Genomic DNA, 15,222 nt, shown 5'->3' with positions numbered 1-15,222 from the left:
CAGAAAGGCCACCACTAGCTCTCCAAAGGCTCAGGCCAAAGGCTGAGGGTGTAGGAGCAAAGAGGGTGGTCCTGGGTCAGGCTCTGCATCCCTATGACCTCGATCCCTGTGTCTGTAAAAGGCCTGCAACGAGGCAATTGCCAACTTCACAGGACTGCTGTGAATGTCAGTGTTGTGTCTACAACTGCTGCTGAGGTGTTTGGGACACAGTAGTGCCTAATAAGTAGTGAATTGTTACCTCTTTGATGCCCAGCAAGCATCTTGTGTCTGCCACCACCTAAGCCTCAGAAACCCAGGGTGACAGGAGATGGTGCAGCCTGGATCCTGTGTGCTACCAGGACTTCTGTGACAGTGTGTGTGTGTGTGTGTGTGTGTGTGTGTGTGTGTGTGTGTGTGTGTGTGTGTGTGTCGTGGGAACCCCCTAGAACTTGAAGCCACAACATCCCCACGAGGGCCATCAGGCCAGCTCACTTGTCTTGGCTCTGCAACACCTCAGGCCTAGAACTTGGTTTGAAATGGTTTCCTCTGGCTTCTCACAGACAAGTGCAAGCCCTCTGGAGGAGCTGGGGTGGGGTTTGAGGACCATGAGCACTGGACAGGCAAGCCACTGAACGAGGAAATGGGGCACGTGAATGAGATCCAGCAAAGCCCCTACATGGCTGAGGCAAACCCACAATGTCTTTAGACAGTAGAACCTCTAGACAATACATATAAAATGAAGGCTTAACAGGATTAAAGAAACATCAAAGAGGGAGGATTAAAAAATAGGAGCCAGTAGCCAGCAATGGCAGAAATAATCAAGCAGATTGGAAAAAGAATAAGGAAATTAATAAGTCAGTAATTGTATAAATTGGTGTAATTACTCTGGGAAGCAATTTGCCATTATCTAGTAAATATGGGGTGATCAAACCATCATCCTACTGTCTCCCAGGAGACAGGTGCCAAATTTCTGGAATCCCTGTTTGAGAGGGTTGACTGGTTGGTTGGCTGGTTAGTTGGTTAGTTGGTTGGCTGGTTGGTTGATTAGTTGGTTGGTTGTTTGGTTGGTTGGGCTGGGTGGGTGGGTGGCTGGTTGGTTGGTTGGTTGGATGGATGGATGGATGGATGGATGAATGGATAGATGGTTGGTTGGTTAGTTGATTGGTTGGTTGGTTGGGCTGGGTGGGTGGGTGGGTGGCTGGTTGGTTGGTTGGATGGATGGATGGATGGATGGATGGATGGATGGTTGGTTGGTTGGTTGGTATGAGAATGTCTCCTTAGGTAGCCCAAGTTGGCTTTGAAGTTAGAATCCTCCTGCCTTAGCCACCCAGAGTTATAAGTGTACACCATCATGCCCTGCCTGGGAGTGTTGTTTGTAACAGCAAAACCCAAGCAACCAACCAATCAAGAAAACACAATAGAACTAAAGAAAAGAGGGAAGCGGAGAAGAACAGGGGGAGAGAGATGGGGGAGGAAGGGAGGAAGGGACTTAGGGAAAGGGAGGGAGGAGCTTTTCAAAGGTAGAAATGTCTGGTCTGGGGAGGACTTGACTTACAAGGTAGTAGCTCCTCATCATAGGTAGGAGGGTAAACTAAGGCAGATGACTCCCTGTGAGTCTATTTAAGATTCTCGGAGCTACCTAGCATGGGGTCCAAGTCTGATATCTCCTGAGACCCCCGGCTTTGGGTCAGGTACCAGGGCCCCATGCACAGTGGCATGTGTATGAATGGCGGCACACAGGGTGACTGCAGTTTCTTCTCGCTCCACCTGTGTGCCGATACGCAGCCCCACCACACCAGCTCCCTGGAGCCCCGGTCTGCATGCCTGTCTCCCTGGCATCTGACTCATATGTTCCCAGGAACATGGAAGGCGTCCAAGCCCGGGTCTGTCTGGCCCTGCAGACAGATCTGGGCTCCCTGTGCGAGGGGCTGGCTGCCTCTGCCTCTGCTTATGCATGCCCAGCCAGACCTGGTCTTTCCAAGCTGCTGCCTGGGGGGTGGAGGGTGGCACCCCTCTACAGTCAGACAGTCCTGGGAGCCAGTCTTGCATCTTCTAAGCCGTGTGACCTTGGTGAATGAGTCAAAGTCTCTGAGCCAAAACTGCTCATTTGCATAATGGAGAAAAGAATAAAGGCCCTTGGGGCTGCTGGGGGAGTGGGGGAGCTGTGTGATTTTACAGATTGGAAGACTCTGTATAAACAGGCTGGGCTCGAGCAGGGGCTCCTAAACCATCTGAGGTGACAAACTCCATTCCCAGGGCTCCCCGTGCTAACCCACTTCTCTCACTACAGCCAAGTCACCTAAGCCCCAGAGGATTCTGCTCCACAAAGGACAAAACTGAGGCCTGAGAGGAAGAGAACACACAGGGGACATCTCAGACCTGAGAAGCCACAGGCTTCAATGTGACCCCTGCTGTGCGCTGGAGGACAACCTTTGCCCTCTCAGACTCGGTTCCTACTCTGCTGGATTACTCATAGCTCTAAGAGGGGCACCGGGCCATAGGATGCCCTATAGCATATACCCTCATGGCCAACCAGGAGAAGCCCTGCCTGGGATGGCCTGTCCCCAGAACTGCAGTCTGAACCCCAGTCACCAAGCAAGGCCAGCTTGGTCAGCCGAATCTCGGTGACCTGCCACCACCGCAAGTATGAGAATGACATGGTCACCTGAGTGAGCTGCCGCGGTTGGGTGCCTGCTAAGCTGACTTACTTCGGCGACAACCCACTGATCCATTCTCTGAGCTTTGCTCCTTTATCAAACACAGAGACAAGGCCAGCATGCACAGGCAGGGCCCTGGAGAACGAGCGGGCAGCCTGAGGATGCTATGCTTATGTGAAGCTCAGGGTCCCTTGCAGCGCACCACACACACACAGTCAAGCCACACCGCCAGTCCTGCTCTGTCTGCTGGCCGGCTGGCCTGTCTCCATGCCCAGGGTCTGGCCCAGCACCATGCTGAGGGACAGCGTCCTTCCTATACTGGTTTGCACATTGTGACCCTGACTTTCAGAGTGTTGCTTGAGGTCAGCTTGCTCTTAAACCTGGAACTTGTGCCTCCTTGTTGTCCCCATGATCCATGAGGTCACCCCCAGTGGGAAGAAGCAGGCAGACGCTGGCTTTCCTTTCCTCTCATACAGTATTTGCCCTGAAGCCAATGTCCAGGCTTGCAGGCTGGGGACATGTGGCCTTAGCAGAATAGGAAGAAATTATCTCCAAAACACAGACTGGGCATCCCCACATCAGCACACTAGGGTCCCATGTCACCTGTAGGTAAGCCAACGCAGCACCAGGATGCACTGGCCAGGAAGACAGACACAGCTAAAGGACCAGAGAAGAGCCAGGAGTCAGGAAGGGCACCTGAGACCCTGACCTGGCCTCTGCCCACTAGCACAGAGGCAAAGATGACAGGAGCAGAGGTCCCTGCTCATGCCAACCTCTGCCCCTGCAACACAAGGACACTGAAGCATCAGAAGGCAATCCCACACCCTCTGCCCTTCTCCACCCAGGTAAAGTGTCTGGGAGGCCAGAATGCCAGCCTCAGCCACGGTGGACATAGTCTTGTCCAGCTGTCCTGCACCAGTCCCAGAACCTGACCATCCGCTCTGAGGGCAGGCTGGGACAGATAGTGACAGCAGTGAGTCACACATGTAGGAGAGACAGCCTCTGTGTGACCTTGCCCGGTGCAGGGACGATGGAAGCGCTGTTCCAGATTGCGAGGACTTCCTGTCTGGGTGAGAATGCTGTTTCCGATTCTGTCCACCAGTCACTTCCAAGCCAGTCACTGCACAGGAGACAGGAAGCCCAACCCTTGGAGGGAGTCAAAGTAGGAAAGCACTCTGTGCCCCTACTAAGTGCCAGGCTCTATTGAGCTTGCCCCTTGTCCAAATGTGGTTCTTACACAACAGGTATGGCTGTCCCCACTTCACTGAAGGGCAAACTCGGCCTTGAAGACATGAAACCCCTCGCCCAGGGTCAGGCAGCAGTATGGAACCCAAGATTCCCCGCCCCTATGTGGTCGTCTATCAATTTGTCCGTCTGTTGTTCTGGTTCTGGGAGAGGGAGTCTTACTATGCAGCCCAGGCTAGCTTTAAGCCTGTGATTCTCCTTCTCCAGCCCCCTGGTTGCTAAGACGACAGGTGTGTGGCCCCATCATTTACTTGTTCGTTCACTAGTCCTTGACCGCCTGGTCTTTGCCAGATACTGTGGGACTCGAAAGCTTCTACTCAAGTGGCTAGGTCATGCTGGGGCTGTGTGAATGCTCTACCCTAGGGCAGCTGTGTGTGTTGTGGAGGGTGGTCCCCGTTCTGATTTGCCATTGCTCAGACGTTAGCTGTCGATGTTAGGAACATCACTGTCTAAGTTGTCAGAGCGACTGCCTTTAGGAGAAGAGTCCTGCCTGGGCTTCTGTCTCAGTTTGGATTTCTATTGCTGTGAAGACACACCATGACCACGGCAACTCTTATAAAGGAAAACGTTTCATAAGGCTAGCCTACAGTTTCAGAGGTTCAGTCCATTATCATCATGGTGGGACATGGTGGCATGCAGGCAGACAGTGCTGAAGAAGGAGCTGAGAGTTCTACATCTTGATCTGTAGGCCGAAGGGAGAGACTGTCTCACTGGGCATGGCTTGAGCACATATGAGACCTCAAAGCCTGCCTCCACAGTGACACACTTCCACCAACAAGGTCACACCTGCTCCAACAAGGCCATACCTCCTAATACTGCCAACTCCCAATGGGCCAAGCATTCAAATGCATGAGTCTATGGGGGTGAGGTGGGGGCCTACCTATTCAAACCACCACAGCATGTATTCCTGAACAAACTATTGCCACCAGGACAAGTGGGGGAAAGGAGGTATGCTTGGCTCCTGGTTCTGGGAATTTCAGTGGATGGTGTAGAGGCCAAAGGAGGCACAGGGCTTCCAACACTGAGAGATAAGGAGTACCGCCGTGTGTGGTTAGAAAGCTCCCCAAAGGCCCATGGCTTGGTGGCTAAGTGGCTTGGTGACCAGCCCCTGGTGCTACCAGGAAATCATGGAACCTTAGAAGATGGGGCTAGTAGAAGAAAGTCGGGTTGCTGTGGTTATAATCCGATAGGGTATCAGATGCCTGCCCTGTGGCTGAGGCTGGCATTCTGGCTCCTCAGACACTTCACCTGGTTGGCCTGCCAGAGGCTGTGGGATTTCCTTCTGGCACCTCAGTGTCCTTGTGTTTCAGGGGCAGAGGCTGGCATGAGCAGGGACCTGGAGAGGAACGTGTCCCGCTGACACTCCCTGATGATGTGCCCGCTTCTTCTTCCCACCGCCATGATGAAGAGCCTTGTTCCCTTACATGCTCCTCCCATGGGGCACACGAGTCCCAAAGCAGCAGAGACAACTGACCATGGACCAGAACCTCTGAAACCTTTGCTTCTGTAAGTCGGCTTTCTCTGGCATTTTATTATACAGGAAGCTGATGAGCACAGAAAGTTCCACCTCTTCCTATGAAGCCATCAGGATCCAACACAGGGCTCTGACCATCGGCTTTCTGGAACCAAAGTCACCTCCTGAAGGCTCCCAACTCCAGACAAGGTGGTCCAACCAAGCTTCCTTGCTTGGGACCTTACTTTAGGGGTTCATCTCAAGCGGAAAGTTGGGGGACAGACCATGTCCAAGCTGCAGCAGAGACCAAAACCAAGGCCAAGTGAGATTTCAAACAAAGCTGGGCGGTGCCCCACCGGCAGTGGAGTAAAGGGAATGCTCCAGATTTCTGCTCCTCCTTTACCTATAAACGGGCCTCCCTGGAAGGTAGCCATGGCTAGCTGGGTGTGTCGGTCACTTACCTTGTTGCTGTGACCAAAGACCCTGACAAAAGGCCCTTGAGGAAGGACGGGTTGATTTGTGATTGCAGGTTGAGGCTGCAGATCATCATGGTGAGGAAGACGTGAGAGCAGGACCTTGAGGAAGCAGCTGGTCACATGACTTCTGCCGTCAGGAAGCAGAGGTCTGAATGATGGAGCTTGGTTTAACCTTCTCTTTTTTTTTTAAATGCAGCCGGGGACCCCAGCTCATAGAAGGGTGCTGCTACGTCCAGGGTGGGTGACCTCAGTTCACCTCACAGGCATGCCTGGGGCATCTCCCAGGTCATCCTAGATCCTGTGTGGCTGATGAGGTTAACCATCACACCGATTCTCTTGCTCTGGCCAAGTGTGTGAACCGGCATAGCAAGCCTCTTGTCTTAGATCTACAGCCCTGTCACTAGCAGGCCGTGGTCTGGGGGACTCCCTGGACCTATGGTGGTGAAGAGGCAGAGCACGCTTTAGGGAAAGGCCGTGGGAGTTTGTGGCTGTTTGTTACTGCGGCATCACTGAGGTTAATGACCCGTGCAAACCTATCACCCAGCTCCAGTTCAGGTCGTATCGTGGCATTGATTAGTTCCACAGTGATTTACTGAGTACTTCTCTTCCTGCCCCAGGTCTGCATTCCCTGATGGCAGATTTGAAGGATATTGTTTAGACAAACTCTAGTCCATCTCATTCTCTCCCAACACACTTAGGGGAAAAGCTGCAATGTGCAGAATCCAGGCTGCAGCTGTGGCTCAGGGAGAGGATGTTAGGTACCAAAATGTGGACCTAGAGAGCTACCTTCCAGAACCTTCCCTCCTCTCTTTTCCTTCTGACCACATGCCTGTCCTCAGGGACCTCTTCCAGGTGCCAGGGGCCAATGTAGGTCCTGCCAGGGTTTATGGCTCTACCTGGGAGCCATGACACCTTCTGGCCACCGTGGGTCCCCATGCCCACAGCCACAGTCTTTGTGCTCATCTCATGAGGGACACAGTGGGGACTCTGGTAATTGGATCTGTTCTGGGAATGAGAACCACCCAAGGGATACCTCCCCCTTGCCCACCCCAGTCCATTAATCAGCATCCTGTCCCCGCACTGGTGTTGTCTTTAATTGGATGGAGGAGGCAGCAGGCCGTCAGAGGTGACAGCTGTGCTGTTCCAGCCCACACACTCGCTGGTCTCAGACACAGCCTCGGCAGGCTCAGCTCTTCCTTCACTGGGGCCTGGGCACTACTGCCCTGTGACACCCAGCTTTGATTGCCCTCTAAGACAGACCCAGAGGGTCAGACATCCCCTTGCTAAGTAGCATCAGCTCAGAGCCAGCTACAGAGGGTGGGGATAGACAGACTGCCACTGAACTGCAAACAGTAGACTCTGCTCCCATGGACATGGCTGGAACTGAGCTGTCACTCTGTCAATTCGACATCCCATGCCCTCCCCGCTGCAGGCACAGGGCCACCAATAAGTCCGTTTTCCCCTTAAGCTAGTTTAAGTTGGGTGTCTTTCATACAATCTAAGGAGTCTAGACAGGCCACCCACGGAGACTCAAAACTTAATTGCATTCGACTTAACTCTGAACATCAACAAGGACGCAAGCAGCTCTGGAGGCCATCGGAAGCCACGGTTAGGAAACCCATGGCAAGAGGCCTTATTCATATCCCTCCTGGGTCTATTTTGCCCAGTGATCTTGGAAATGGTCTCAGCACCGTACTGGCTGAACCCACTGCAGACACAATTCAGAATATGAACCAATTCCAAGGCCTGGAAAATGGAACACACTGATGGGCTGAGCTCAGGTCACATGCTCTGTAGGAAACCCACCCATCATTTGAGAGTACCACAGGGAAAGACAGGGGCGGTGGGATCTAATGACATCGGGAATCTGCCCGTCAAGTCGCGCAAGAACCCCTCGGTGGGACGTGTCAGCCTTGGCAGTTGATTCCTTTGTAGTTCTTTGGCATATCTTCTTAGAGTTCTGCCTTCCACCCTGCCAAGGTCCCTGAGATGCAGAGCCTGGAGCCAGGTGCAGGGCCTGGCACGGACACTGGGCTCTCACTCTCAGTTTGGGTCAGAATCATTATCTTTATTCCGCCATGGGTGGCTTGGACTGTTCTCGGAAGGAAGAAGAATCCATAGAAATGTTAGGTAGCTGAGGAAGGACTCTGGTGAGCAAGTGCTGGTCAACACCCACCTGTCATCTCCCTCTGAACCATCTCCTGTGTTTGGGGTGGGGGTAAGGGCGTGGAAAAACTATTTTCAGGACCAGGGCAGGAGCATCCTTTTCATACCCAGCTAGCTTCATCTTCAGACTCTAAGAGTCCTTGCATCCCAGGAACCTTCACGCCTCAGGAGCCCTCAGACCAAGGTGCCTCACACTCAGGAGCAGCCCTCACACACCAGGAGCCCCCACACCTCAGAAACCCTCACTCCCAGGAGCCCCCACACCACAGGAGCCCTCACACCTCAGGGGCCCTCACACCCTGCTTCAGGAGTGGGCTGGGGTCTAGGGACCTCAAAGCTCATCAGGGCCGCCAGAGCATCATCCAGAGAGCTCCATGCTAGGCATTGGCAGGATGCTCATTTTCCCACCGGCCTCTGTAACAGCGTTGCCTGATCCTTAAGACGGATCACTGTTCAAACCACACAACAGCCTCTCTGTTATCTCGGTATAACCAGCCTCCACGGGGTGATAAACAGCCCCGAATTGAATCGTTCCTTCTCCAAATTAAACTCTGCGGGGCCGGAGGACTGCCATTACCTTAATTATATTCCAGAATTTTCCATTCATCTCTTGCCTGGTGCTGCAGGTCCCATGTGGATCTGTCTGTGGACAGTGATGGACGTGCAGTCCTGGAGCCAGCAGCTGGCGATGTCCCCCTCGTGGCTATCCCTGCAAGAGGCTCTAAGCAGCCTCGGGACTCTGCCTCTCTTCATCCTGCTACAGTCTCCAAGATGAATCACCTCACTAGCGTGCCAGCCTCCCTTCTAAATGCACGGGGGTTTCAGTCTGCAGGTTCCCAGCCAGGGGCCGGCAGCCCTGGGACACCATTGAATTTATCATCTGGTTCTGGCATCAACAGATCACTACATCATTGTGGTCTAGGTTCTTTCGTTGCTGTTTTATTGTGGTTTTGAGACAGGGTCTTACTATGTTATCCATGACTGGCCTCAGATTCACTATGTTCAAGGCTGGCCTTGAACTCTGAGTACTGGGACTAAAGGTGCTGCCACACCCTGCTTATTATGGTCTGAGTTTAAATCCAGAAAAAGGGTGGATGCTATTTGAAGTCCTGCCACAGCACCTGTCCGTGGACCTAGGGTATTCCTCAGATATTCTGGGAGTGGGGGTGGGGGGGACTCTTTCTACAAGACAGGGATAAAGCAAAGATGGATGGATATAGGGAAGATGGCCTGTGGGGCTGGGTCCAGAGCTGCTCTCATATCACACGGCTGGAATGTCCTTGGGCTTCAAAGCCCACTCCTGGGGATCTGATCTGAGCAGGTCAGTCAGGGTATCTGCACCCACCACATGGCCCCAGCAGCTGCTGAAAGGGTCCAGCAACTAAGTGGCTGATGCTCAGGGAGGAGGTGCCGAGCTACAAACAGACCGATATCCACACATCTGCTCATGAGTTCCGTTTGCAAGCAAGTCTCGGTAGCAAGTGATAACCATGCTCTCATTTTTCATTAAAAAACAATTACAGATGATCCTTGACTTTGAATGCTTCCACCGGGGAGGCATTGACTTTGCAGAGTGTCCTGTACATTCAGTAGAAGCCATGCTTCAGATGTTGGAGGGTTTGGGGGCTAGGGAGCCTCCCTGCAGCCAGCTCTAGCTGCCTGGGGTTCCATGGGCACTGCCAGTGTACCCCTAGTGTGCTGTGTTCCCAAACTAGGAGGCTTGCTGGGCTAGGGGGATTTGATCCACTTCCAGCTTACAGTGGGCTTACCAGGGCATGACCCCATCAGAAACCCAGAACAGCATGCACACTCACACACACTATTGCAATAGAAAAATCTGGCCATAGAGTCACCAGTATGTAGACAGCACTTACCCTGACTCTCCCTTCCCAGGCTCTCCTGAGGCCTGACCCCCATCAGCTTCTGGCTCAGCACCCCTCCTTCTATGTTTTGGGTTTTTTTTGTTTAGTTGGTTGGTGGGTTGGTTGGTTGGTTTGGGGAGTTTGTTTGTTTGTTTGTTTGGTTGGTTGGTAGGTAGGTTTTTGCCCAAGTAGCTTAACCAGTTCCCTAATGCACCAGAGTCATATCACAGAGTGGTCCCCACACAGTTCTCCATGTTTATGCTCTCCCACTTGGTGAAGTCTCTGCTAAGCTTGGACCCTGCAGAAAATCTCCTGCCCTCCTCACTGTGCCCTCCTTTCTTACAGCAGAGGGCCCCCCCACATCTGTAACCCACTGACATATTACATTTTGGTATGTGCATGGTCGAGGGCCTATTTCCCCACTATACACCCTCTCCCCACCCCATCCCCCTCGAAGAAATGTCCTAGATCAGGGACTTTAGCTCGTGCATGGCTGTGCCTCAAGGCATGGGGATGAGCCAGTTCACAGAAAGTGCTTGAAATTATTCTGTTTTTCAGGAGCGTTGAGACCATTCAATGGGGCAAAACATAGCATGCCCTACAGATGCTGAGACAACAGGACTTCCCTCTGCAGAAGAAGCTAAACCCTTATCTCATGATGTAGTCAAAGGCTAATCAAAACAGACTCCTGACCCAGATATAAGAGCTGAGATGATGATAAAACCCTTAGTAGAAACAGGAGTGAGTCCTCATCACGTTGGATCAACCAGTGGTTTCTTGGACCAGACCAACAAAGAACACAAAATAAAATATATTCTATCAAGATAAAAAAAAAATCTTGGCTTTAATCCCAGCACTCAGCAGGCAAAGGCAGGCAGATCTCTGTGAGTTCTAGGACAGCCTGGTCTACATAGTGAGTTCCAGGACAGCTAGAGTTAAATAATGAAACACAGTCTCAAAAAAACAACCACCACTACCACCACCACCAACAACAGCAACAACAATAACAAACAAACCTTTGTCTTAAAAGAAATACCATCAAGAAGTAAAAAGGAATTTTAAGAATGGAAGAAATAATTACAAACTACATATCTCCTGAGAATTCTATCTTTGTTACATTAAAACAAACTCAAGCAATTCAATAAAAAGACAAATAACCAGCTGGACAGTGGTGGCGCACACCTTTAATCCCAGCACTTGGGAGGCAGAGGCAGGCGGATCTCTGTGAGTTCAAGACCAGCCTGGGCTACAGAGTGAGTTCCAGGACAGCCAGGGCTACAGAGAAACCCTGTCTCAAAAAAACAAAAACCAAAAGAAGACAAATAACCCAGTGGAGTGGGTGTGGTGGTGGCTCTGGGGGTTCATCTCAACTGTCAACTTAACTGGATTTAAAATCACCTAGGAGACACACCTTTGGGTGTTCCAGAGAGGTGTAGCTGAAAAGGAAGACCCCCCTCCCTGACTAAGGACGATCCCATGAGCTGGGTTCCCACACTAAATAAACAGAGAAATTGAACTGAGCACCGGAATTTGTCTTTCTGCTTCCTGGCTGTGGAAACAACGTGAGCAGCTGCTGCACATCTGCTGGACGCCTCTGCTACATGCCCTCTCAACCATGGTGGATTGTGCTGTCAAACATGAGTCTTCTTCTTACTTGTCACAGAATGAGAAAAGTAACTAAAACAGTGGCACAAGCTTGTGGAGGGTAGGTGGAGGCAGGGGGATTGTGAGCTCAGTAATTAAGTAAATACACACACCCATGCAACCTAACACAGACAGGTATACGATTTTATTTGATGCTTTCTCAAAGCAGATACACAAACGACTGATAAGCATTGCCATATTTTCCTCTCTGTTGCTGTGATAAAACACCCCAACCTAAAGCAACTTAGACAAAGGGCTTGTTTGACTCATGCTTCTGGGTTATTATAGTCCCTCACTGAGGGACGTCAGAGCAGGAACTTGAGGCAGAAATCCTGGAGGAACACTGCTTGCCACTCAATCGTGCTCAGCCAGCTCTCTTAGACAGCCCAGGACCACCTGCCCAGGGAATGATGCCACCCACAGTGACAGTGGGCTGGGATCTACATCAGTTAACAATCCAAGTGATCCCTCACAGACACACCCACAGGCCAGTCTGATCTGGGCAGTCCCTCAGTTAGCACACCCTTCTCAGATGACGCTCAGCTGTAGCAAGGTTACAGTTAAATCTAGCTGGGACAGCACATAAAATGTTCAACATTCTGGCTAAAGAGATGACTCAATGGTTAAGTACTTGTCTTGCTCTTCCAGAGGACCAGAGTCCAGTTCCCAACACCCAAGTCAAGCAGCTCACAACCACTGCTAGCCTCTGTAGTCACCTGAGCTCACATACACGCACACACGCACACATGCACACACACACATAAAATGATGATGAAAAAAAAAGAAAAAGAAGAAGAAAGAGGAGGAGAAGACGAAGTATAATTTTCTTTTTTAAAAAATGGTAGCCATGAAAAACACCCAGCGGGCAGTGTCCGGGCCCATTTGTACTGCTGCTACTCAAATCTCCACGTTACTCAGACTTGTGTGTCTGTGACAAGCTGCTGAGAGAAACACTATCAGGGAAGAAAGGTTTGGGTTGGCTCCTGGCTGCAGAGGCTCCAGACTGAGGTCACTTGTCCCCCTGGCTGTGGCCTGTAGCGAGGCAGAGCCTCATGGTGGAGTGTGTGTTCAGGGCAAAAGTGATTAGCTGATGGGCACAGGAAGAGGGGGAGGGGCTTGGAGCAAGTATGCCTTTCCAGAGCAGTGGCCTCAGCCCTGTCCTAGTTACTGTCCTACAGCTGTGAGGAGACACCATGACCAAGGCAACTCTTACAAAAGAAAACATTTAACTGGGGGGTGCTTACAGTTTCAGAGGCTTAGTCCGTTATCATTCTGGTGGGGAGCTACATCCCAATCTGCAGGCCAAAAGAGAGACTGGGCTTTGCATGGGCTTGTGAAACCTCAAAGCCCTCTCCCCCCCACTCCCTTAGACACACTTTCTCTAACAAGGCCACAGCTGCTAATCCTTTCTAACAGTGCCAGTCCCCGGGGACTAAGCATTCAAATATATGAGTCTATGTGAGCCGTTCCTCAAACCGCCATACCCCCGCTTCTCATGTCTACCCGATGGTGTCACCAAGTAACGAATCTACCGAGGATTGACCCGCTGAGTCAGACCCTCATCCAGTTGCTTCCCTGAAGCTCCGTCTCTGACCACAGCCGCTTTGAGAACCGAGCCTCCAGCTCTCGAACCTTGGTGGGAAACACTTCACACACAAACCACAAAGTCCTGCCCGAGCCCTCAAAGGCTCCTGTCCATCTCATATCACAAAGGACATTTAATCCGTCGTCAAGAAGCCCCAGAGGCTTAACGGCTCTGACATCGTTCAAACGGCGAATTCAAAGTGTCCTCTGAGACTCAAGGCAAATTCTTAGCTGGGTCAAATACAAGGGCATGGAGTAGTAACCTTCCCATCCCGAAACAGGGGAGCAGGCCATTCAAAGGAAGGCAGAGGACAACCAAAACCCAGCAAGGCAAATGCGAAATCCTGGTGCTCCTCGGCTGGCATAGGGGCCTGTGTGCCATGAGCTCCAACAGGCTTGGGCAGCCCTGTCCCTGTGGCTCTGTCCCTCCGATCTTGTTACTTTCGTGACGCCACCCCCTCCAACATTCCTGTTGAGACTTGATGCCAGGAGCAGGGGAGATGTGGCCTTTGGGGGGCCATTAAATCCCAATCTTGAGGACACCATCTTGGCCAGTGTGATTAGCATCCACAGTAAAGGGCTTGACAATGGATGGCCAAAAGCTCGTGATCTCCGTCCCTTCCACCTTGAGAAGACATGGCATTCCTCCCCTTGGTGTTGGGAGCAGAGAGCAGTCTCACCAGGCGTCCATGCCGCTGATGAGAAACAAAATTCTGTGCTTTGTAGATTAGATCTGCAGCATGTGGACCTCCTCCTGGGCTGGCTCTGCACACTGCTTGTGGTGTTCCTCCGCAGGCATTCCATGTACTCAGCATCTCCAACACTCTGGGGTTTCCAGTGACGTTCAGGCCTCGCCCTCACCAGTGATGGGCGCAGTTGTGGAGGGCTTCTCTACCCTGCTTCCCCAGACCTTTCCAAATTCCCCCTGTAAACTCGTTCCAAGGGCCACCACCAGCACACTCCCACCAACACCCTTGGTCCCCAGTTTCGGTGTTGGCCAGACTTTCACTACAGTGACACACACCAAAGAGAAAGAGTCTCAGGGAGGAGGGGTTTCGTTTGGTCCCATCTCAGTGGGAACATAGTGAGGCGGAGACAGCAGAGATGAGCATCTCATGGTAGCTAGGGAGAAGAGCAGAGATGCCGAGGGGCCCCACACAATATATATCTCTGCACACCGTGTCTACAGTGGCTAGCTCTTCAAGTTGGACCCTACTTGCTAATTTCCACCGCATTCCAGCAGTGTCAACAAAGTCTGAGGCCATCGGTAGATTGATTCAGTGGTGAGGACAGAGGCCTCTCGATCCGATCGCTTCCCTGAGGCCTCACTCTGACCCCACTGCACTGGGGACCAAGCCTTCAACTTATTCGTTTCTTGGGAGACCTTTTATAGCAGGGCCTTTGAACCCACAGCTCATCTAATCTACAAAAGCACAGAATTTTGTTTCTCATCAGCGGGATGGACGCCTGGTGAAATTGCTCTCTGCTCTCAACACCAAGGGGAGGAATGCCATGTCTTCTCAAGGTGAAAGGGAAGGAGATCACGAGATTTTGGCCATCCATTGTCAAGCCCTTTACTGTGGATGCTAATCACACTGGCAAAGATGGTTGGGATTTAATGGCCCCCCAAAGGCCACATCTCCCCTGCTCCTGGCATCAAGTCTCAACAGGAATGTGGGAGGGGGCGATGTCATGACCTAACAAGAGTGGAGGAAAGTCACACCCACATATTCCTAGTAACAATGTGTGTGGTGTAGCCCGGGAAAACAGAGCAGTCCTTCCCCTAACTGTTAGATGTGTAGTCAGTCACAGCCGGGCACCTGGAGGTATCTACCCAAGAGAACTGAGGATGTCCTCCACGTAGACGCTTCTACTCAGACACTCACAGCAGCGTTAGCCTTAAAAGTTTACAAAGCAGAAGTAACCCACACACCCCCCCACCAAGTGGGTGAACATAAGATGTGCCTTTTCAATCGAATAACCTTCCCCAGTGGCAAAGAGTAAACTTATGGAGAGGAGGTGGAAAGATTGTGAGAGTCAGAGGACCAGGCAAACAGTGCCTTCTGGGCATAGTGGGACCACTGTACCCCTGAACTCACATCAGCTGTGGTTACCTGCACAAGATCTGTAAAAGAGCAAGTTAGTCAACACTCCAA

The sequence above is a fragment of the Peromyscus eremicus genome, chromosome 20, assembly GCF_949786415.1.
Source record: "Peromyscus eremicus chromosome 20, PerEre_H2_v1, whole genome shotgun sequence".
Classification (NCBI taxonomy): domain Eukaryota; kingdom Metazoa; phylum Chordata; class Mammalia; order Rodentia; family Cricetidae; genus Peromyscus; species Peromyscus eremicus.
Note: the sequence above shows the minus strand (reverse complement) of the source record.